General features: G+C 48.0%; 1 long non-coding RNA gene across 1 annotated transcript in view; it reads left to right on the top strand.

Annotated features, from left to right (window-relative positions):
- The first annotated feature begins 1,523 nt into the window (after positions 1-1,523).
- LOC149454133 (uncharacterized) overlaps positions 1,524-25,514 on the top strand; it is a 48,811-nt gene continuing 24,820 nt past the window's right edge. Inside the window, exon 1 of the long non-coding RNA XR_016314363.1 lies at positions 1,524-1,762. This is a non-coding gene — a long non-coding RNA (uncharacterized LOC149454133). The remainder of the gene's footprint in view (positions 1,763-25,514) is intronic.

Raw genomic sequence — 25,514 nt, forward strand, 5'->3', positions numbered from 1 at the left:
ATACAAATTGAAATTGTTTAGGTTTGACCTCCTACAGTTGTCTCCTTCTCACCAAGCTTCTTGATGATGGTCTTGAAGCCAATTCTAGCCTTGTGGAAGTCTACAATCTTGTCCCTGACATCCTTTGACAGTTCTTTGGTCTTGCCCATGGTGGTGAGGTTTGAATGGAAGAACGAAATTCTGTGGACAGGTGTCTTTTATACACATGACGAGTTGTTGTTAGGAGCACCATCTTAAATTGACAGGACTAATCTGTGTACCACATGAGCACATAGCCAGTCTGTGTGTAGGGGATCAAATATTTATTTTACTCACTGAACTGCAGCTCAATTTATAACATTTGTATTATGTGTTTTGTTTTGCCACTGTATATAGCTTTAGAGCATCTCATGCTGATATGGCTGGATTCAAGACTAGATAACAATACCAAATGGATCCCTGACCTTCTGAAAGATGATATAGTCCACTTGGTAAGTCCTGACAACTATGTGGTAGTTTGCACTCTTTTGAAATGGTAAAAGTGAAAATTATTCTTTCAGTCTACTGTAATTTGTCTTTCCTGATCCTGTTAAAATTCTATAGCAGCAGATAGATAGATCTTGGAAAAGTCAGCACCTTTTGTTTTTTAGATAAAAACTGAAAATTTTTTGAGAAGTGTTAGATGCAAAACCATAAGCAAAACTATATGCTCTTAATGTGAAACTGCAGCCCAAACTCTTTTTTATAGTTTTGTATTAAGTGGACAAAGTTTGAAACCCCTATAATTTTTGCACTGCTGCCTGTGTTCCCTGACGGCAAAACTCCTAAATGGAAATACCAGCTCCAATGACAGATGTCAGGTGGGATTTTCCCTCTCTTTGAGGGTATCTCCTCTTACATCCATTCGGTGCTTGAGGACAGGAAGGGCATGAAACTCTCCGAGACACAGAAATGTAAACAATGGTTGCAATCCTTTCCCAGTAAAAATAAAAATGTTTGTGCCAGAGTCTCTCTTTCAAGATTTTGCAGAAGGAAGATAATATATTAGGGAATGTGAAGAGTCCATAAGGGTAAAGGCCCAGTCATAGTGGAAGTGAAGAAGTACTTCCAGAATAAACTTGATAATAAAGTGAATAAGCCTGAGAAGAATTAAACATGGTTCTTTATAAGCGATATTTTGAATCTCTGAGATCTTTATAGCCATGAGAGATGACCAATATTAAGTGTGCAATTTGGTAGGGAACATTTTTGAATGGTTTCTATGTCAAGTATTAATAAACTGAGTAAGGGTTAAATTTCAGAAAGTCATAGCTTATTTGAGGGAACAATCTTGAGACATGCTTTGGAGAAAACCTGTCCCCAACAGGCACATTTAATAAAACATAACCTAGTATCTTTATAGCTTACTTTGGCAAAATAATCCCCTTCAAAAAGGATTTCTTATCCTGAAGTGTAATCCTTCTCTGCTGGATGTCCCATCTTGGATGTGGTCCAGCAGGCTTACAGCTGTCATTATTGTGAAGGTCAGAAATCCTGCACACGCACAATATTCCACCCACAGCACTTACAGCAGCATAGCCTACCAAGCTACTGAACACAACTTCTGTGCTGCCGGTTAATATATCCCTAGACTGTGCTGGAAACATCCGAAATTGGGGTCTGGAAGAGGGAAGAGCAGTGGGCAGCCAGGAATTAGAAGAATCCAAGGACGTTTTGGAATATTCTAATTTTATCTGATGCGTAAAGTTCTGCAAAATGGATTGACTGGCTGGAAGAAGCAATCGTGAGTAAAGTAAAACAGTGTTAGACACAGTGCTCTCAGTAACCAGCACTTTAGCAACTGAGCTAGTTTGACACAACCCTATCTTTCATTGCTTTACAAGTCTGTATACAAGTCTCACTCACAAATCATACACATGCTGCTAATGGACTATATATAAGGGATGGGCTTTTAGAAAACAGAGACTGTTTACCTGTAATTCAGGGGAAGATCCATGGTTTATTGACACATGGCCATATAAATCAGGAAAGTAATGTTTCAGATAGGTAATGCTCCTTCGTCAGGCAGTATATCTAATGCCTACTTAATGGACAGTCAAACTGTCTAAAAGATTTCATAGAAGCCTTTCATTTTTAATATGTGCTTTCATTTTGCTGACTTCATCAGGAATTCTATGTACCTTTCCATCCTCTGGTATTTTGTTTATTATTTTTGCGTGGCCTATAAAATCTCCTTGGCTTGGTCACCAAAGTTCTTCCTGTTAGCAGCCTGTATGGGTGTGTGGTCCTGCTATTCAAAAGAATCAGACCAGACTAGCGACTCTTAATTGTGGATTCCAGTTTTTGTCCAAATAACAATTTTATGCAGAATGAAAAGCCAAGTGCTTGGAACAAAACCACCACCCACTTTGAGCCCATTTAGGGTAATGAAACCAAGGTCTTCCCTAAGATCTCTAATTTGTACAACTGCTTTTCCAATAAACTCTGAGGATAGCTTGACATGATCCAATCTTTTTATAACATTTTCTGTTCTATAAAGAAGAAAGAATAAACTGCATTTTCTATGTCAATCGTCACAAATGTCAGGGCATTGGCCTCAATAACAAATGGAAGACAAATGTGGAGATTTTGTTTGCAAGACTAGCAGCCTCTCATCATCCTTTGCATCTCTATCCTTATCCTCCATGTTGGAAGCTGATATCTGTGAATATTCTTATATATGTACTCATATTGTCTGTATTGGCTCTCCTCTGAAGACGTGCATGGCACGAAACGCGTAAGAAGGAGCCAATACGCCGTGACGTCACGCTGCTGCAGCCTCGTGAAGGTCCGGCGGACATCTTACTAAAGGACGGTTAGTCCATTTACCTGTTATACACCTACTGTTTTATTCGATTTGATTTTGATTTCTGGCAATACTTCTGGATTAAAGCTTTAAATTAAATTACTACACTATGGGCACCTTTTTTATGTCTTCCTTGTGGAGTCATTGATTCTCCAGAGCCCCCCCCCCAAATCAAGATCCATCATATTGCACAAAAGAGGGAGTTCCTGCTACACAGGCTGCTACACCCACTCATCCCTTAAAGGGGACCTCTGGTTACTGGATCCATATACCACCCAGAAGTGCCTGACGTACCATCCATCCAGAGGGAGGATATCTCTATACCTGGCTTAACCTGCTTCCTTAAAGGAGGACCTCTGATGAATGATCTATATTCGTATTTTCTTTACGCATCTGGTGAGTGCATATTCTTACCTCATCTTTAAAAGCACAAGCACTGAAGTACTGCCATAGTGGGCACTCTACACACGGATTGTCACCTTATGAATACTTATCTATACGGACATTATTATCATTTGTTTACTTATTTATAGCGCTGCACTTTACTTATTTATATTGTCTGCCTGTCTGTCACTTCCTGGGAAGTTTTTTTGAAAAGCATGGCTCAGAAAAGCCATTTTCATAATTGTGTACTTCTGTATAAATAGCAGACATCTTCGTGTGGCTTACCATGTATGTGACTTTAGGAGTCTTTATGATGCCCTCATTTAGATATGGCTTGTCTCTGGGATAACCTAGCTTTTCTGCTTTATAAGTCATATTTAAAACAAAAAAACAAGACAGTTGGATCTTCCAGAATTAGGGTGACAGGAGTGATGACAATGAGGCCCAAAAGGGGAGGCTTACTGAAAATAGGTGGTAGGCTGGTGGCATTTGGGGTGGGATCCATCCTGGGAAACACTTAAAGTGACACTGAACAATATCCCTATTCTCCAAAAATAATTAATACATATCCACTAGTTAATGGCCCTGTAATCCATTTTTCAGGAAATAGTTTCTTACTGTGTTTTTCTGCCTCCTTGTAACTTCCTCTGTGAGCTGTCCAAACCTTCTGTGAGCTGTCCAAACTTCTACTTTACGCTCTCACTTCTATTTGTTCAGAACAAACAGTCATGTTATTTGTGGTGAAGTGCACTGCACACTACAAAGTCCATAGTCCTTAGTCCATCTCAGGAGGGAGCAAAAGAGGGTGCCTCTGCGTTCCTACATACAATGGAACCATGAAAAACAAATGTAGTTACCCTCTAACAGCAAGTCAAATCACACCAGAAAGGGGGGCTGAGAGCAACAGAAGGTACATTTCTGAGTTAAGAATACATACTTGAATAGTTTTTTTTTCTTTACGTTTACTGTCATAAGGTGGTTAAAAACAGAAGGACATAAACCTCTAGGACTGAAGGCAAGGATAATAAAAGACAAAGTCCAACAAAAAAAGTTCAACAACCTACATAAAGAACCCCATCAGGCTAATATGGTGCTCAAAGGCACAGGTCTGTGAATACAAGCACCACTACCAGGCCTGTCAAGCTGGCTTTCAAAAGCAATAATGTTTAAATTTCCATCCCGCATTATTGGAAGGCAGGACTGTGAATGAAGATTCTGTATTCCAGAATGGAAAACAAATTGCTGAAAGAACTAAAACAATATCAAAGTGACACATCATACACATGAGCACTGAATAAAGTCATACTGTATGTAAGCACAAGCAGCTACCATGGCCACCTACAGTAATACGCCTCTCCTATGCATAGTAAATGTATTAGTAATCTTACAGCTGTTTTGTCATTATAAGCCACAATTTAGTTGACATCAAAGTGGACCTCAGACAATGGAGGTTGCACCCATCTGGCCTAGCTGCAGGAAATTCTCAGAAGGGAAAAACTGAAAGGAGGATTTCCTAAATGTCTTATTTCTGTGGAAATCTGTATCTGGTGCAATGATGCTATATCTATATTTATGCTTATGCCGGCTTAGAAAGAGAGAATTGGTAGCTAGGCAACTCCCTGCCTGGCACATTTTACAAGAAGGGGAAATGTTGAAGTGTTAACCTCTGCATTATATCACTGAAGCAATTTTGACCTACATTTATAAAAAAAAGAAGAGGTGCGCCATCAGTCGTGTAGCGATTTCTGCGACAGTGTATTAGGAGACAAAAACTGGAATAACTCTAAGCTGACAATTGTGGGTATGTGAATGGGGCTGAAAGCCCAAGGCTAAAGTCAGGTATACATTCTACGAGTCTTCTGAGTTTGCTGTTCTGTTGACTGACCCAAGAATAATAATAATTATTATTATTATTATACAGGATATATATAGCGCCAACAGTTTGCGCAGCGCTTTACAAAATGAAGGTAGAAATTACAGTTTCAATACAATTTGGTACAAGAGGAAACAGGGTGCCCTGCTCGTTGGAGCCTACAATCTAGGAGGAAGGGTTGAGTGATACAATAGGTAATAGCTGTGGGGGGGATGAGCTGATGGAGGAAATAAATGGCAGTTTACTAGGTAGAAGCAGGATAGACTTCTTTAAAGAGAAAGGTTTTCAGGGATCGTCTAAAGGTGGATAGATTAGGAGACAGACAGACAGATTGCGGTAGGGAGTTCCAAAGGATGGGAGAAGCTCGGGAGAAGTCCTGGAGGCGAGCATGGGAGGAGGTGACACGGGAAATAGAGAGCAGGTCTTGGGAGGATCGAAGAGAGCAGTTTGGTTGATATTTTGAGACCAGGTTGGTGATGTAGCTGGGGGCAAAGTTGTGGATGGCTTTGTAAGTTGTTAAATTTTGAATTTTATTCATTGAGTGAGTGGAGGGATTGGCAGAGAGGGGTGGCAGACACTGAACGTTTGGTAAGATGGATGAGCCTGGCAGCAGTATTTATGATGGACTGGTGTGGGGATAACCTATGTAAAGGTAAGCCAATGAGGAGGGAGTGGCAGTAGTTGAGGCGAGAGATTACCAGGGAGTGAATTAGGAGCTTTGTGGTATCATTGGTTAAAAAGGGGTGTTAAATAATTATCCTTAACCACTTGCCCTCCAGAGGATTTACCCCCCTTCTTGACCAGGCCATTTTTCGTGATACAGTTCTGCCTTACTTTAACTGACAATTGCGCTGTCATGCAACACTGCACCCAAATTAAATTTATGTCCTTTTTTATCACAAATAGAGCTTTCTTTTGGTGGTATTTGATTGCCTGTGCATTTTTTATTTTTTGCGCTATACACAAAAAAAGACTAACAATTTTGAGAAAAAAACAATATTTTTGACTTTTTGCTATTAAATATATCCAGTAAAAAAATTTAAAAAATCGAATTTCATCGTAAATTTAAGCCGAAATGTATTCTGCTATATGTCTTAGCTAAAAAAAATCTCCATAAATGTAAATTAATTGGTTTACGTGAAAGTTATAGTGTCTACAAAAGGCAGTATAGATACTGGAATTTTTTTTTTATATACTAGTAATGGCAGCAATCAGCTACTTATTGTGGGACTGTGGGACTGCAGCGGCCATCTGACACTGGGTGGGAACTGACTAACTGTCACTGACATCCCCAGTGACATTAATACAGTGATGAGTGCTTATAAAAAGCACTGACACTGTACTAAGGGCACTGGGCAGAAAGGGGTTAACATCTGGGGCAATCAAAGGGTTAACTGTGTGCTGTGTGTGTTTTACTGTGTGGCCTGTGTGTGTGTTTTACTATGTAAGCATGCTGCTTTGTATTGCTCTGCTATGCAGAACAATGTAAAGCAATTTGCAGAAGCTGACAGGGGAGAGATCTGTATAGTTTACACACAGGTCTCTCCCTGATAATGATACTCAGCGAGCACCGGGTGTTGGCGGGGAATCACGGCTGAAGCCGCGCGGGTAGGAATCAGGCACGTGCTACCAGGAAATGTGAAATCCCATATATATACTATACTATATAGTATTTCTGCTATAGAGTGGCAGGAAAGCAGTTAAAGATAGAGGTATGAGCCTAAGATTGTTCCAAACTTTTTTGTGGCTTCATTTGAAAACATTACAATTTAAAGTAAACTTTTCATGAGAAATTGCAGCCAGCATTCATGAAGAAAACTACCCGCTGGCTGAACATGAAATTACCAAATATTCATACACATAAAAAGGCTACTTTCACACTGATCCACGGCAAAAACGCATATTAGTTTTTAGCGCGTTTGTGGTGCGTTTTTAACATGACATGTGACTCACAAACTATTTTTGCCACATTTTCCATTGATTTCAATGGGGAGGTATATTTTTGGTGCAGTTTTTTCACCACACCAAAGCTGCACCAAAAATGCAGCAAGCAGGAATTTGAAAAACGCTCCGTACCCGCAACGGATCAATGTGAAGAGCTCCATAGAATTACATGGTCACACATTTTTCTTCCGCTTTTTTAATGCAAAACTGAAAGAAAAATGGATCGATGTGAAAGCCTAGCCTGACTAAACATTTTTTTTTTACATTTTATTTTTTTAGTCCTGACCATAATAAATAATTAAAAAAAAATCTGTACATCCCCTTTTTAGTATATTCTACTAGCACTTCATGATGAAATAAAAAGACTCATGGTGAGAATGGAGTGGGTATTATTTCACACCATGATACCCTACAGTACACAAAGTGCCTCCAGTACTGCCACCATTGCTTGCAGAAAAGATGCCCACATTGGATGGATCTACAAGTATATCAGTTTCATCAACTGTTTTGCTGACAGTGATCAGCTAGAGGAAGATAAAAAGGCAGTGGAAGAACAGTAACTTCACAGATCAGAATAGTGAGTAAACTGGCCACTTCCTCAATGGCCGTGATAAGTCAGAAAATACCAAAGCAGCAGAACATACATCAGAGCCAGGAATAAAACTGCCTGCGAGATAAGATAAACAACATATTTATCTATTAATCTTACTTAAGCTTACTTCCCCTATTTGTACAAAAATTGCAGAAAGAAATTTAAGTTAAAAGTTAAAGCTAGAGATGAGCGAATCGAAGTATCCGAAGTGGAATTCGAGTCGAATATCGGAAAAATTTCGATTCGTGCCGAATCCGAAAAACAGCCCAATTCGGACGCGCGAATCGAAATTTTTCCGAAAATGGCGGCTGACATGTGCGGCGACGGAGCGGGGATGTCGGGGAAGGCGCGCAGACAAGGCGCGCTGCCCCATAATGCATTCCTCAACGACATGTGATCGCATCAGCCAATCAGCAGCCAGCCAGCCAGCACTGTGTAATGGTCGAGGTATATATAGCGGCCATTTTGGAAATCTTCATTTGCCTGCAGTCATTGAACAGAGGCAGACCGCTCTGTACTAGGGACAGGGACAGAGTTAGGGCCACAGAAACGAGAATTGGGGACAGAGAGAAGTTACTTAGGGACAGAGAACCATTACTCAGGGACACAGACTTGTTAATGAGGGCCACAGAATCGTTATTTAGGGACAAAGAAACGCTAGTTAGGGCCACAGAATTCATACTCAGGGACAGACAGAATTGTTACTCAGTGCCAGAGAATTGTTACTTAGGGCCACAGAAACGTTATTAGGGCCACAGAATTTTTACTCAGGGACAGACAGAATTGTTACTGAGTGCCAGAGAATTCTTACTCAGGGACAGACAGAATTGTTACTGAGTGCCAGAGAATTCTTACTCAGGGCCACAGAATTCATTCTCAGGGACAGACAGAATTGTTACTCAGGGACAGACAGAATTGTTACTGAGTGCCAGAGAATTGTTACTCAGGGACAGACAGAATTGTTACTGAGTGCCAGAGAATTGTTACTCAGGGACAGACAGAATTGTTACTGAGTGCCAGAGAATTGTTACTTAGGGACAGACAGAATTGTTACTGAGTGCCAGAGAATTGTTACTCAGGGACAGACAGAATTGTTACTGAGTGCCAGAGAATTGTTACTCGCACAGACACAAAATTGTTACTTGCACAGACACAGAATTGTTACTCGCACAGACACAGAATTGTTACTCAGGGCCACAGAATTCATACTCAGGGACAGACAGAATTGTTACTGAGTGCCAGAGAATTGTTACTCAGGGACAGACAGAATTGTTACTGAGTGCCAGAGAATTGTTACTCAGGGACAGACAGAATTGTTACTGAGTGCCAGAGAATTGTTACTCGCACAGACACAAAATTGTTACTTGCACAGACACAGAATTGTTACTCGCACAGACACAGAATTGTTACTCAGGGCCACAGAATTCATACTCAGGGACAGACAGAATTGTTACTGAGTGCCAGAGAATTGTTACTCAGGGACAGACAGAATTGTTACTGAGTGCCAGAGAATTGTTACTCAGGGACAGACAGAATTGTTACTGAGTGCCAGAGAATTGTTACTCAGGGACAGACAGAATTGTTACTGAGTGCCAGAGAATTGTTACTCAGGGACAGACAGAATTGTTACTGAGTGCCAGAGAATTGTTACTCGCACAGACACAAAATTGTTACTTGCACAGACACAGAATTGTTACTCGCACAGACACAGAATTGTTACTCAGGGCCACAGAATTCATACTCAGGGATAGACAGAATTGTTACTGAGTGCCAGAGAATTGTTACTCAGGGACAGACAGAATTGTTACTGAGTGCCAGAGAATTGTTACTCAGGGACAGACAGAATTGTTACTGAGTGCCAGAGAATTGTTACTCGCACAGACACAAAATTGTTACTTGCACAGACACAGAATTGTTACTCGCACAGACACAGAATTGTTACTCAGGGCCACAGAATTCATACTCAGGGACAGACAGAATTGTTACTGAGTGCCAGAGAATTGTTACTTAGGGACAGACAGAATTGTTACTGAGTGCCAGAGAATTGTTACTCAGGGACAGACAGAATTGTTACTGAGTGCCAGAGAATTGTTACTCGCACAGACACAAAATTGTTACTTGCACAGACACAGAATTGTTACTCGCACAGACACAGAATTGTTACTCAGGGCCACAGAATTCATACTCAGGGACAGACAGAATTGTTACTGAGTGCCAGAGAATTGTTACTCAGGGACAGACAGAATTGTTACTGAGTGCCAGAGAATTGTTACTCAGGGACAGACAGAATTGTTACTGAGTGCCAGAGAATTGTTACTCAGGGACAGACAGAATTGTTACTGAGTGCCAGAGAATTGTTACTCGCACAGACACAAAATTGTTACTTGCACAGACACAGAATTGTTACTCGCACAGACACAGAATTGTTACTGAGTGCCAGAGAATTGTTACTCAGGGACAGACAGAATTGTTACTGAGTGCCAGAGAATTGTTACTCAGGGACAGACAGAATTGTTACTGAGTGCCAGAGAATTGTTACTCAGGGACAGACAGAATTGTTACTGAGTGCCAGAGAATTGTTACTTAGGGACAGACAGAATTGTTACTGAGTGCCAGAGAATTGTTACTCAGGGACAGACAGAATTGTTACTGAGTGCCAGAGAATTGTTACTCGCACAGACACAAAATTGTTACTTGCACAGACACAGAATTGTTACTCGCACAGACACAGAATTGTTACTCAGGGCCACAGAATTCATACTCAGGGACAGACAGAATTGTTACTGAGTGCCAGAGAATTGTTACTCAGGGACAGACAGAATTGTTACTGAGTGCCAGAGAATTGTTACTCAGGGACAGACAGAATTGTTACTGAGTGCCAGAGAATTGTTACTCAGGGACAGACAGAATTGTTACTGAGTGCCAGAGAATTGTTACTCAGGGACAGACAGAATTGTTACTGAGTGCCAGAGAATTGTTACTCGCACAGACACAAAATTGTTACTTGCACAGACACAGAATTGTTACTCGCACAGACACAGAATTGTTACTCAGGGCCACAGAATTCATACTCAGGGATAGACAGAATTGTTACTGAGTGCCAGAGAATTGTTACTCAGGGACAGACAGAATTGTTACTGAGTGCCAGAGAATTGTTACTCAGGGACAGACAGAATTGTTACTGAGTGCCAGAGAATTGTTACTCGCACAGACACAAAATTGTTACTTGCACAGACACAGAATTGTTACTCGCACAGACACAGAATTGTTACTCAGGGCCACAGAATTCATACTCAGGGACAGACAGAATTGTTACTGAGTGCCAGAGAATTGTTACTTAGGGACAGACAGAATTGTTACTGAGTGCCAGAGAATTGTTACTCAGGGACAGACAGAATTGTTACTGAGTGCCAGAGAATTGTTACTCGCACAGACACAAAATTGTTACTTGCACAGACACAGAATTGTTACTCGCACAGACACAGAATTGTTACTCAGGGCCACAGAATTCATACTCAGGGACAGACAGAATTGTTACTGAGTGCCAGAGAATTGTTACTCAGGGACAGACAGAATTGTTACTGAGTGCCAGAGAATTGTTACTCAGGGACAGACAGAATTGTTACTGAGTGCCAGAGAATTGTTACTCAGGGACAGACAGAATTGTTACTGAGTGCCAGAGAATTGTTACTCGCACAGACACAAAATTGTTACTTGCACAGACACAGAATTGTTACTCGCACAGACACAGAATTGTTACTGAGTGCCAGAGAATTGTTACTCATGGACAGACAGAATTGTTACTGAGTGCCAGAGAATTGTTACTCAGGGACAGACAGAATTGTTACTGAGTGCCAGAGAATTGTTACTCAGGGACAGACAGAATTGTTACTGAGTGCCAGAGAATTGTTACTTAGGGACAGACAGAATTGTTACTGAGTGCCAGAGAATTGTTACTCAGGGACAGACAGAATTGTTACTGAGTGCCAGAGAATTGTTACTCGCACAGACACAAAATTGTTACTTGCACAGACACAGAATTGTTACTCGCACAGACACAGAATTGTTACTCAGGGCCACAGAATTCATACTCAGGGACAGACAGAATTGTTACTGAGTGCCAGAGAATTGTTACTCAGGGACAGACAGAATTGTTACTGAGTGCCAGAGAATTGTTACTCAGGGACAGACAGAATTGTTACTGAGTGCCAGAGAATTGTTACTCAGGGACAGACAGAATTGTTACTGAGTGCCAGAGAATTGTTACTCGCACAGACACAAAATTGTTACTTGCACAGACACAGAATTGTTACTCGCACAGACACAGAATTGTTACTGAGTGCCAGAGAATTGTTACTCAGGGACAGACAGAATTGTTACTGAGTGCCAGAGAATTGTTACTCAGGGACAGACAGAATTGTTACTGAGTGCCAGAGAATTGTTACTCAGGGACAGACAGAATTGTTACTGAGTGCCAGAGAATTGTTACTCAGGGACAGACAGAATTGTTACTGAGTGCCAGAGAATTGTTACTCAGGGACAGACAGAATTGTTACTGAGTGCCAGAGAATTGTTACTCGCACAGACACAAAATTGTTACTTGCACAGACACAGAATTGTTACTCGCACAGACACAGAATTGTTACTCAGGGCCACAGAATTCATACTCAGGGACAGACAGAATTGTTACTGAGTGCCAGAGAATTGTTACTCAGGGACAGACAGAATTGTTACTGAGTGCCAGAGAATTGTTACTCGCACAGACACAAAATTGTTACTTGCACAGACACAGAATTGTTACTCGCACAGACACAGAATTGTTACTCAGGGCCACAGAATTCATACTCAGGGACAGACAGAATTGTTACTGAGTGCCAGAGAATTGTTACTCAGGGACAGACAGAATTGTTACTGAGTGCCAGAGAATTGTTACTCAGGGACAGACAGAATTGTTACTGAGTGCCAGAGAATTGTTACTCGCACAGACACAAAATTGTTACTTGCACAGACACAGAATTGTTACTCGCACAGACACAGAATTGTTACTCGCACAGACACAGAATTGTTACTCAGGGCCACAGAATTCATACTCAGGGACAGACAGAATTGTTACTGAGTGCCAGAGAATTGTTACTCAGGGACACCTAATCGTTGAATTAAATAGTATGTCAGACAACATGCAGAGGAGTGGCAGAGGAGGCAATGTTTTAGGAGCGAGCAGACGTGGCAGCAGAGGAAGGGGTCGAGGCATCAGTATTCGCAGCCAGAGGCCAGTGCTCCCGGTGTCATCCAGCGGTCGTGTCTCCACCGACAACCCTGCCGTCATTGATTGGTTGGCTCGGTCGTCTTCCTCTTCCCAGGTCACCTCTGACACCTACAGCCAACGGTCGGTGGGTACGTCAGACACAACCGTTAGTTGGCATGGCCCGGGACCAAGCCCACTGAAATCACGTGTCCTCTACCTGCCCCTGTCCTTTGCTGTTCCCTCACCAAGCGAAGTATCGCATGCTGTGGGCTCAGCCCCACTGTACAGTGAGGAAGAGCTAACAGAGGGCGGTCAGGAACGGGGGGAGACATCGGCCTTTTCAGCAGCCAAGCGAACAAGTACTGGCGAGGAGAGTGGCTCGGTAGCCGGTCTAGAGACAGGTCTGTCTCCTGACCCAGACGCAGCCGAGGGGGCTAGTAGTGAGGCGGAGACCCTACTTGATGATGAGGAGGTTGATCGCACTTGGCAGCCTCGTCGTCATCAGGCAATTTCTTCCGCATCATCAGGAGAAGAGGGTGGCAGCTTGGCAGCGAGCAAAACAGTCGGTGGGTTGCCCAGGAGACAGCAGCAGGGTCGCATCAGTGTCAGTGGAGCCAAACGTCCACGGAGTAGAGCACCAGCTCCACTGCAGCCTACCACCACGGCCAGTAGTGGTGCCGGTGCGCACGGAGGAAGTAGCAGTCAGCCAGTGAAGAGTAGCGGGGGCAAAGTTTCCTACTCGGTGGTGTGGCAATTTTTCCTCAAGCCGCCCGAGGAAGTAAACGTAGCCGTATGTCGACTATGTGGCCAGAAATGCAAGCGTGGCCAGGGGGCCCATGTTGGGACTACAGCGTTGCGTCAGCATATGCAGCGTCACCATTCGGTGGCCTGGGAAAACCGTGATAAACATACGGCGGTTCTGCCTGCCCCAGCCCCCGCTCCATCACCCGCTCCGTTACTTGCTCCGTCACCCGACGTCGTCAATCGCCCTCTATCAGCCAGTCAAGGCTCCAACACCTCTGCTGAGGGGAGTTGTCGCTCATTGGCATCTTCCGCTCGTTCAGATGCTCCTTCTCCTGCTACTCCTCTTCTCGGATTCCGTCAACAGTCTTTCTTGGAATCCGTATCCAAGAGACAACAGTTTGCGAGCACGCACCCGACGGTGCAAAAGCTGAACGTCCTCCTGTCCAAGTTGCTGGTGCTGCAGTCCCTCCCTTTCCAACTGGTGGACTCAGCACCTTTCCGAGAAATGATGGCTTGTGCCGCGCCGCGGTGGAGAGTGCCAAGCCGTCATTTCTTTGCCCAAAAGGCAGTGCCAGCCCTGCATTCACATGTAGAAGAGATGGTGGGCCAGTCTTTGAGCATGTCGGTCTCTGCCAAAGTGCACGGCAGCGCCGACGTGTGGAGCTGTAACTACGGTCAGGGACAGTACATGTCATTTACGGCCCACTGGGTGAACGTGGTGCCGGCACAGCCGCACCAGCAACTTGGACAGGTCACGACGCTTTTGCCTCCACGTTTGCACGTCCTTGGTCCAGCAAGCATGTCCGCCTCTACCACCTCTTTTTCCGCCGTGTCCTCAGCCGCCACCCCCGTGCCAAGTCCCATTACCCGACCGGCATATCACATGTGCAGGGCGCAACGGTGTCACGCTGTGCTGCACCTGGTATGCCTTGGCGAACGTAGTCACACAGGGGAGGAACTGCTGAGTGTAATGAACAGAGAAATCGACAGATGGCTGTCTCCGCGCAAACTAAAAATCGGAACCATGTTGACTGACAACGGAAAGAACATGGTGTCTGCTCTGCGTCAAGGAAGGTTGTGCCATGCGCCATGCATGGCTCACGTGTTCAATCTGGTTGTCAAGCGGTTCCTAAAATCCACCATCCCACTGCAAGACATCCTTAAAATGTCACGTAAACTGTGCATGCATTTCAGCCATTCCTACACCGCAAAGAACACCCTCATTGAGCTGCAGCGGCAGAACGGAATTCCACAGCATCGCCTGATCTGCGACGTTGCAACAAGGTGGAATTCAACCCTACACATGTTAGACCGCCTTTACGAGCAGCGAAAGGCCATCACCAATTTCCTGATGTTACAAGCGGATAAAGGTACTCCCCTGTGTAACTTAGATGTCAGCCATTGGCAGCTCATGCGTGACACCTGCCGCTTGCTCAGGCCCTTTGAGGAGGCCACGCTATTCGTGAGTCGGCAGGACTATGGGATGAACGACGTCATTCCTCTGTTGCACGTCCTGGAACAAATGCTGTTAACAATGGCTGGTCAGGGTGCGGTAGACGTGGCGCACAGATGTCAACGCCACATGACCCCTGTGGGGGCAGGACAGGAAGAAGAGGAGGAGGTAGAGGAGGACATTTGTGCTCAGGAATTATTGAGTGAAATGGGTGGTTTTTCCACTCAGCGGACAGGAGTGGAGGAGCAGGAGCATCTGGTAGAGGAGGAGGAGGAGGAGACAGAGGACCCAGACGCACCGTGGCAGTATGCTGTGGAGATGGAGGCAGGGAGTCCCTCGCATTCCTTGGCACAAATGGCCCATAGCATGCTCGGTTGCTTGCGTAGCGACAGCCGAATAATAACCATCAGACAGAGGGATGACTTTTGGCTGTCCACCTTGTTGGACCCTCGCTACCGGTCCAAAATGGTGGCCTTTTTCACACCTGCTGAGAGGGAGGCCAAAATTACGTACTATAAAAACCACCTATGTAGTCAGTTGGTCTCTGCCTTTGTGCGCCAACGTCCATCCTCAGACACTGTGGGCCCTGTGCGCTCGCGTTCCGCTGGCATGGCAGCAGGGGAGGGGTGGGGTGGTAGGAGCAGTGGCAGCTCCACCAGCAGCGGCTGCCTCAGTCTGCAGTCGATGATGAGTAGCTTTCTTCACCAGCGCAGTGAGGAAACTACTAACCAGCCGCAGCAGCAGCAGCAGCATCAGGTGGACCTGGAGCAGGAGCTCAAACAACAGGCTTGGGCCTACTTGGACAGCACCCTGCCAACCGAGGTAGACAATCCCCTTGACTACTGGGCAACGAAACTTGACCTTTGGCCCCAACTAGCTGAATTTGCCCTTGAAAGGCTGTCATGCCCGGCCAGTAGCGTGGCATCGGAGCGCGTGTTTAGTGCGGCAGGAGGTATTGTAACTCCGCGGAGGACACGACTGTCCACCCAAAGTGTGGAGAGACTCACGTTTGTGAAAATGAATCAGGCGTGGATTAGTCTGGATTTCAAACCACCAGTTCCTGACACAACTGACTAAATCCGCCATGAATCATGCCTCAAACATGTGCCACTTTGAGGTCTCCTCACACACTGCTGGTGTGTTGAATTTTTTGACATAGGGTGCTGGCAGATTATGGGCCTCCTATAGCTGCTGCCAGGCCCCTAATCTGCCATAGGCCCCTATATACCGCTTCCTCATGCTGCTGCCAGGTCCAGAGTCTCTCATGGGTCCCTGTACGGCCTCCCATTGCTGCTGTCTCCATCGCCACACTCTGCCATGTGCCACTTTCAGGTCTCCTCACACACTGCTGGTGTGTAGAATTTTTTGACATAGGGTGCTGGCAGATTATGGGCCTCCCATAGCTGCTGCCAGGCCCCTAATCTGCCATGGGCCCCTATATACCGCCTCCTCATGCTGCTGCCAGGTCCACAGTGTCTCATGCCATGTGCCACTTTCAGGTCTCCTCACACTGCTGGTGTGTTGAATTTTTTGACATAGGGTGCTGGCAGATTATGGGCCTCCTATAGCTGCTGCCAGGCCCCTAATCTGCCATAGGCCCCTATATACCGCTTCCTCATGCTGCTGCCAGGTCCAGAGTCTCTCATGGGTCCCTGTACGGCCTCCCATTGCTGCTGTCTCCATCGCCACACTCTGCCATGTGCCACTTTCAGGTCTCCTCACACACTGCTGGTGTGTAGAATTTTTTGACATAGGGTGCTGGCAGATTATGGGCCTCCCATAGCTGCTGCCAGGCCCCTAATCTGCCATGGGCCCCTATATACCGCCTCCTCATGCTGCTGCCAGGTCCACAGTGTCTCATGCCATGTGCCACTTTCAGGTCTCCTCACACTGCTGGTGTGTTGAATTTTTTGACATAGGGTGCTGGCAGATTATGGGCCTCCTATAGCTGCTGCCAGGCCCCTAATCTGCCATGGGCCCCTATATACCGCCTCCTCATGCTGCTGCCAAGTCCAGAGTCTGTCATGGGTCCCTGTACGGCCTCCCATTGCTGCTGTCTCCATCGCCACACTCTGCTGCCATGTGCCACTTTCAGGTCTCTTCACACTGCTGGTGTGTTAAATTTTTTGACATAGGGTGCAGGCAGATTACGGGCCTCACATAGCTGCTGCCAGGCCCCTAATCTGCCATGGGCCCCTATATACCGCCTCCTCATGCTGCTGCCAAGTCCAGAGTCTGTCATGGGTCCCTGTACGGCCTCCCATTGCTGCTGTCTCCATCGCCACACTCTGCTGCCATGTGCCACTTTCAGGTCTCTTCACACTGCTGGTGTGTTTAATTTTTTGACATAGGGTGCAGGCAGATTACGGGCCTCACATAGCTGCTGCCAGGCCCCTAATCTGCCATGGGCCCCTATATACCGCCTCCTCATGCTGCTGCCAAGTCTAGAGTCTGTCATGGGTCCCTGTACGGCCTCCCATTGCTGCTGTCTCCATCGCCACACTCTGCCATGTGCCACTTTCAGGTCTCTTCACACTGCTGGTGTGTTTAATTTTTTGACATAGGGTGCAGGCAGATTACGGGCCTCACATAGCTGCTGCCAGGCCCCTAATCTGCCATGGGCCCCTATATACCGCCTCCTCATGCTGCTGCCAAGTCCAGAGTCTCTCATGGGTCCCTGTACGGCCTCCCATTGCTGCTGTCTCCATCGCCACACTCTGCTGCCATGTGCCACTTTCAGGTCTCTTCACACTGCTGGTGTGTTAAATTTTTTGACATAGGGTGCAGGCAGATTACGGGCCTCACATAGCTGCTGCCAGGCCCCTAATCTGCCATGGGCCCCTATATACCGCCTCCTCATGCTGCTGCCAAGTCCAGAGTCTCTCATGGGTCCCTGTACGGCCTCCCATTGCTGCTGTCTCCATCGCCACACTCTGCTGCCATGTGCCACTTTCAGGTCTCTTCACACTGCTGGTGTGTTAAATTTTTTGACATAGGGTGCAGGCAGATTACGGGCCTCACATAGCTGCTGCCAGGCCCCTAATCTGCCATGGGCCCCTATATACCGCCTCCTCATGCTGCTGCCAAGTCTAGAGTCTGTCATGGGTCCCTGTACGGCCTCCCATTGCTGCTGTCTCCATCGCCACACTCTGCCATGTGCCACTTTCAGGTCTCTTCACACTGCTGGTGTGTTTAATTTTTTGACATAGGGTGCAGGCAGATTACGGGCCTCACATAGCTGCTGCCAGGCCCCTAATCTGCCATGGGCCCCTATATACCGCCTCCTCATGCTGCTGCCAAGTCCAGAGTCTCTCATGGGTCCCTGTACGGCCTCCCATTGCTGCTGTCTCCATCGCCACACTCTGCTGCCATGTGCCACTTTCAGGTCTCTTCACACTGCTGGTGTGTTAAATTTTTTGACATAGGGTGCAGGCAGATTACGGGCCTCACATAGCTGCTGCCAGGCCCCTAATCTGCCATGGGCCCCTATATACCGCCTCCTCATGCTGCTGCCAAGTCCAGAGTCTCTCATGGGTCCCTGTACGGCCTCCCATTGCTGCTGTCTCCATCGCCACACTCTGCTGCCATGTGCCACTTTCAGGTCTCTTCACACTGCTGGTGTGTTTAATTTTTTGACATAGGGTGCAGGCAGATTACGGGCCTCACATAGCTGCTGCCAGGCCCCTAATCTGCCATGGGCCCCTATATACCGCCTCCTCATGCTGCTGCCAAGTCTAGAGTCTGTCATGGGTCCCTGTACGGCCTCCCATTGCTGCTGTCTCCATCGCCACACTCTGCCATGTGCCACTTTCAGGTCTCTTCACACTGCTGGTGTGTTTAATTTTTTGACATAGGGTGCAGGCAGATTACGGGCCTCACATAGCTGCTGCCAGGCCCCTAATCTGCCATGGGCCCCTATATACCGACTCCTCATGCTGCTGCCAAGTCCAGAGACTCTCATGGGTCCCTGTACGGCCTCCCATTGCTGCTGTCTCCATCGCCACACTCTGCTGCCATGTGCCACTTTCAGGTCTCTTCACACTGCTGGTGTGTTAAATTTTTTGACATAGGGTGCAGGCAGATTACGGGCCTCACATAGCTGCTGCCAGGCCCCTAATCTGCCATGGGCCCCTATATACCGCCTCCTCATGCTGCTGCCAAGTCCAGAGTCTGTCATGGGTCCCTGTACGGCCTCCCATTGCTGCTGTCTCCATCGCCACACTCTGCTGCCATGTGCCACTTTCAGGTCTCTTCACACTGCTGGTGTGTTAAATTTTTTGACATAGGGTGCAGGCAGATTACGGGCCTCACATAGCTGCTGCCAGGCCCCTAATCTGCCATGGGCCCCTATATACCGCCTCCTCATGCTGCTGCCAAGTCTAGAGTCTGTCATGGGTCCCTGTACGGCCTCCCATTGCTGCTGTCTCCATCGCCACACTCTGCCATGTGCCACTTTCAGGTCTCTTCACACTGCTGGTGTGTTTAATTTTTTGACATAGGGTGCAGGCAGATTACGGGCCTCACATAGCTGCTGCCAGGCCCCTAATCTGCCATGGGCCCCTATATACCGCCTCCTCATGCTGCTGCCAAGTCCAGAGTCTCTCATGGGTCCCTGTACGGCCTCCCATTGCTGCTGTCTCCATCGCCACACTCTGCTGCCATGTGCCACTTTCAGGTCTCTTCACACTGCTGGTGTGTTAAATTTTTTGACATAGGGTGCAGGCAGATTACGGGCCTCACATAGCTGCTGCCAGGCCCCTAATCTGCCATGGGCCCCTATATACCGCCTCCTCATGCTGCTGCCAAGTCCAGAGTCTCTCATGGGTCCCTGTACGGCCTCCCATTGCTGCTGTCTCCATCGCCACACTCTGCTGCCATGTGCCACTTTCAGGTCTCTTCACACTGCTGGTGTGTTTAATTTTTTGACATAGGGTGCAGGCAGATTACGGGCCTCACATAGCTGCTGCCAGGCCCCTAATCTGCCATGGGCCCCTATATACCGCCTCCTCATGCTGCTGCCAAGTCTAGAGTCTGTCATGGGTCCCTGTACGGCCTCCCATTGCTGCTGTCTCCATCGCCACACTCTGCCATGTGCCACTTTCAGGTCTCTTCACACTGCTGGTGTGTTTAATTTTTTGACATAGGGTGCAGGCAGATTACGGGCCTCACATAGCTGCTGCCAGGCCCCTAATCTGCCATGGGCCCCTATATACCGCCTCCTCATGCTGCTGCCAAGTCCAGAGTCTCTCATGGGTCCCTGTACGGCCTCCCATTGCTGCTGTCTCCATCGCCACACTCTGCTGCCATGTGCCACTTTCAGGTCTCTTCACACTGCTGGTGTGTTAAATTTTTTGACATAGGGTGCAGGCAGATTACGGGCCTCACATAGCTGCTGCCAGGCCCCTAATCTGCCATGGGCCCCTATATACCGCCTCCTCATGCTGCTGCCAAGTCCAGAGTCTGTCATGGGTCCCTGTACGGCCTCCCATTGCTGCTGTCTCCATCGCCACACTCTGCTGCCATGTGCCACTTTCAGGTCTCTTCACACTGCTGGTGTGTTAAATTTTTTGACATAGGGTGCAGGCAGATTACGGGCCTCACATAGCTGCTGCCAGGCCCCTAATCTGCCATGGGCCCCTATATACCGCCTCCTCATGCTGCTGCCAAGTCTAGAGTCTGTCATGGGTCCCTGTACGGCCTCCCATTGCTGCTGTCTCCATCGCCACACTCTGCCATGTGCCACTTTCAGGTCTCTTCACACTGCTGGTGTGTTTAATTTTTTGACATAGGTGCAGGCAGATTACGGGCCTCACATAGCTGCTGCCAGGCCCCTAATCTGCCATGGGCCCCTATATACCGCCTCCTCATGCTGCTGCCAAGTCCAGAGTCTCTCATGGGTCCCTGTACGGCCTCCCATTGCTGCTGTCTCCATCGCCACACTCTGCTGCCATGTGCCACTTTCAGGTCTCTTCACACTGCTGGTGTGTTAAATTTTTTGACATAGGGTGCAGGCAGATTACGGGCCTCACATAGCTGCTGCCAGGCCCCTAATCTGCCATGGGCCCCTATATACCGCCTCCTCATGCTGCTGCCAAGTCTAGAGTCTGTCATGGGTCCCTGTACGGCCTCCCATTGCTGCTGTCTCCATCGCCACACTCTGCCATGTGCCACTTTCAGGTCTCTTCACACTGCTGGTGTGTTTAATTTTTTGACATAGGGTGCAGGCAGATTACGGGCCTCACATAGCTGCTGCCAGGCCCCTAATCTGCCATGGGCCCCTATATACCGCCTCCTCATGCTGCTGCCAAGTCCAGAGTCTCTCATGGGTCCCTGTACGGCCTCCCATTGCTGCTGTCTCCATCGCCACACTCTGCTGCCATGTGCCACTTTCAGGTCTCTTCACACTGCTGGTGTGTTAAATTTTTTGACATAGGGTGCAGGCAGATTACGGGCCTCACATAGCTGCTGCCAGGCCCCTAATCTGCCATGGGCCCCTATATACCGCCTCCTCATGCTGCTGCCAAGTCCAGAGTCTGTCATGGGTCCCTGTACGGCCTCCCATTGCTGCTGTCTCCATCGCCACACTCTGCTGCCATGTGCCACTTTCAGGTCTCTTCACACTGCTGGTGTGTTAAATTTTTTGACATAGGGTGCAGGCAGATTACGGGCCTCACATAGCTGCTGCCAGGCCCCTAATCTGCCATGGGCCCCTATATACCGCCTCCTCATGCTGCTGCCAAGTCCAGAGTCTGTCATGGGTCCCTGTACGGCCTCCCATTGCTGCTGTCTCCATCGCCACACTCTGCTGCCATGTGCCACTTTCAGGTCTCTTCACACTGCTGGTGTGTTAAATTTTTTGACATAGGGTGCAGGCAGATTACGGGCCTCACATAGCTGCTGCCAGGCCCCTAATCTGCCATGGGCCCCTATATACCGCCTCCTCATGCTGCTGCCAAGTCCAGAGTCTGTCATGGGTCCCTGTACGGCCTCCCATTGCTGCTGTCTCCATCGCCACACTCTGCTGCCATGTGCCACTTTCAGGTCTCTTCACACTGCTGGTGTGTTAAATTTGTTGACATAGGGTGCAGGCAGATTACGGGCCTCACATAGCTGCTGACAGGCCCCTAATCTGCCATGGGCCCCTATATACCGCCTCCTCATGCTGCTGCCAAGTCTAGAGTCTCTCATGGGTCCCTGTACGGCCTCCCATTGCTGCTGTCTCCATCGCCACACTCTGCCATGTGCCACTTTCAGGTCTCTTCACACTGCTGGTGTGTTTAATTTTTTGACATAGGGTGCAGGCAGATTACGGGCCTCACATAGCTTCTGACAGGCCCCTAATCTGCCATGGGCCCCTATATACCGCCTCCTCATGCTGCTGCCAAGTCTAGAGTCTCTCATGGGTCCCTGTACGGCCTCCCATTGCTGCTGTCTCCATCGCCACACTCTGCCATGTGCCACTTTCAGGTCTCTTCACACTGCTGGTGTGTTTAATTTTTTGACATAGGGTGCAGGCAGATTACGGGCCTCACATAGCTGCTGCCAGGCCCCTAATCTGCCATGGGCCCCTATATACCGCCTCCTCATGCTGCTGCCAAGTCTAGAGTCTGTCATGGGTCCCTGTACGGCCTCCCATTGCTGCTGTCTCCATCGCCACACTCTGCCATGTGCCACTTTCAGGTCTCTTCACACTGCTGGTGTGTTTAATTTTTTGACATAGGGTGCAGGCAGATTACGGGCCTCACATAGCTGCTGCCAGGCCCCTAATCTGCCATGGGCCCCTATATACCGCCTCCTCATGCTGCTGCCAAGTCCAGAGTCTGTCATGGGTCCCTGTACGGCCTCCCATTGCTGCTGTCTCCATCGCCACACTCTGCTGCCATGTGCCACTTTCAGGTCTCTTCACACTGCTGGTGTGTTAAATTTTTTGACATAGGGTGCAGGCAGATTACGGGCCTCACATAGCTGCTGCCAGGCCCCTAATCTGCCATGGGCCCCTATATACCGCCTCCTCATGCTGCTGCCAAGTCCAGAGTCTGTCATGGGTCCCTGTACGGCCTCCCATTGCTGCTGTCTCCATCGCCACACTCTGCTGCCATGTGCCACTTTCAGGTCTCTTCACACTGCTGGTGTGTTAAATTTGTTGACATAGGGTGCAGGCAGATTACGGGCCTCACATAGCTGCTGCCAGGCCCCTAATCTGCCATGGGCCCCTATATACCGCCTCCTCATGCTGCTGCCAAGTCCAGAGTCTGTCATGGGTCCCTGTACGGCCTCCCATTGCTGCTGTCTCCATCGCCACACTCTGCTGCCATGTGCCACTTTCAGGTCTCTTCACACTGCTGGTGTGTTAAATTTTTTGACATAGGGTGCAGGCAGATTACGGGCCTCACATAGCTGCTGCCAGGCCCCTAATCTGCCATGGGCCCCTATATACCGCCTCCTCATGCTGCTGCCAAGTCTAGAGTCTCTCATGGGTCCCTGTACGGCCTCCCATTGCTGCTGTCTCCATCGCCACACTCTGCCATGTGCCACTTTCAGGTCTCTTCACACTGCTGGTGTGTTTAATTTTTTGACATAGGGTGCAGGCAGATTACGGGCCTCACATAGCTGCTGCCAGGCCCCTAATCTGCCATGGGCCCCTATATACCGCCTCCTCATGCTGCTGCCAAGTCTAGAGTCTGTCATGGGTCCCTGTACGGCCTCCCATTGCTGCTGTCTCCATCGCCACACTCTGCCATGTGCCACTTTCAGGTCTCTTCACACTGCTGGTGTGTTTAATTTTTTGACATAGGGTGCAGGCAGATTACGGGCCTCACATAGCTGCTGCCAGGCCCCTAATCTGCCATGGGCCCCTATATACCGCCTCCTCATGCTGCTGCCAAGTCCAGAGTCTCTCATGGGTCCCTGTACGGCCTCCCATTGCTGCTGTCTCCATCGCCACACTCTGCTGCCATGTGCCACTTTCAGGTCTCTTCACACTGCTGGTGTGTTAAATTTTTTGACATAGGGTGCAGGCAGATTACGGGCCTCACATAGCTGCTGCCAGGCCCCTAATCTGCCATGGGCCCCTATATACCGCCTCCTCATGCTGCTGCCAAGTCTAGAGTCTCTCATGGGTCCCTGTACGGCCTCCCATTGCTGCTGTCTCCATCGCCACACTCTGCTGCCATGTGCCACTTTCAGGTCTCTTCACACTGCTGGTGTGTTTAATTTTTTGACATAGGGTGCAGGCAGATTACGGGCCTCACATAGCTGCTGCCAGGCCCCTAATCTGCCATGGGCCCCTATATACCGCCTCCTCATGCTGCTGCCAAGTCCAGAGTCTCTCATGGGTCCCTGTACGGCCTCCCATTGCTGCTGTCTCCATCGCCACACTCTGCTGCCATGTGCCACTTTCAGGTCTCTTCACACTGCTGGTGTGTTAAATTTTTTGACATAGGGTGCTGGCAGATTACGGGCCTCCCATTGCTGCTGCCAGACATGTAATCTGCCATGGGCCCCCGTACCGACTCCTCATGCTGTGACGTTGCAACAAGGTGTAATTCAACCCTACATATGTTAGACCGCCTTTACGAACAGCTAAAGGCCATCACAGATTTCCTGATGTTAAAAGCGGATAAAGGTACTCCCTGTGTAACTTAGATGTCAGCCATTGTCAGCTCATGTGTGACACCTGCGCTTGCTCAGGCCCTTTGAGGAGGCCACGCTATTCGTGAGTCGGCAGGACTATGGGATGAATGAGGTCAAATCGGCCATGGGCCCCCGTACCGCCTGTTCACGCTGATGCTGGTCCCACAGTGTGACCTGGGTCCCTGTACGGCCTCCCATTGCTTCCACTCTGCCATGTGCCACTTTGAAATCTCCTCACACTCCTGCGGTTGTCCATTTTGTCATAGGTTGCTGGCAGATTACAGGCCTTCCATAGGTGCCACCAAGCCCCATATCGGCCATGGGCCCCCGTACCGCCTGGTCACGCTGCTGCTGGGCCCACAGTGTGACCTGGGTCCCTGTACCGCCTCCCATTGCTCCCACTCTGCCATGTGCCACTTTCAGGTCTCCTCACGCTCCTGCTGGTTTCCATTTTGTCATAGGTTGCTGTATGGCCTCCCATTGCTGCTGCCTCCACCGCCACACTGTGGCTCCAAACACTGGTTTTGGCCCCGTGACTGGCCAAAGGAGTGAAGTGTGCAGTGATTCTAAGATCGACGGCACTCATCTGCATGTCATACTGACAGACAGTATTATTTCTCTTCCCCAGCAGACTCCAAGGGCATTTAAATTAAAGGTACAGTGTTCTGCACTAATATTAAGTCTCTCTGAAGCCTAGAAACACCCTTTTTTAAGTTAAATTCACAGCGAATTTATTCGACTCGAATCGAATATTGTCCACGAATTCGCCGAATCAGTCGAATCGAATTTTTCATTTCTTCGCTCATCTCTAGTTAAAGCATT

Source organism: Staurois parvus, unplaced genomic scaffold (assembly GCF_062004578.1).
Source record: "Staurois parvus isolate SC_StPar_1 unplaced genomic scaffold, SC_StPar_1.0 ptg000437l, whole genome shotgun sequence".
Taxonomy (NCBI): Eukaryota; Metazoa; Chordata; class Amphibia; order Anura; family Ranidae; genus Staurois; species Staurois parvus.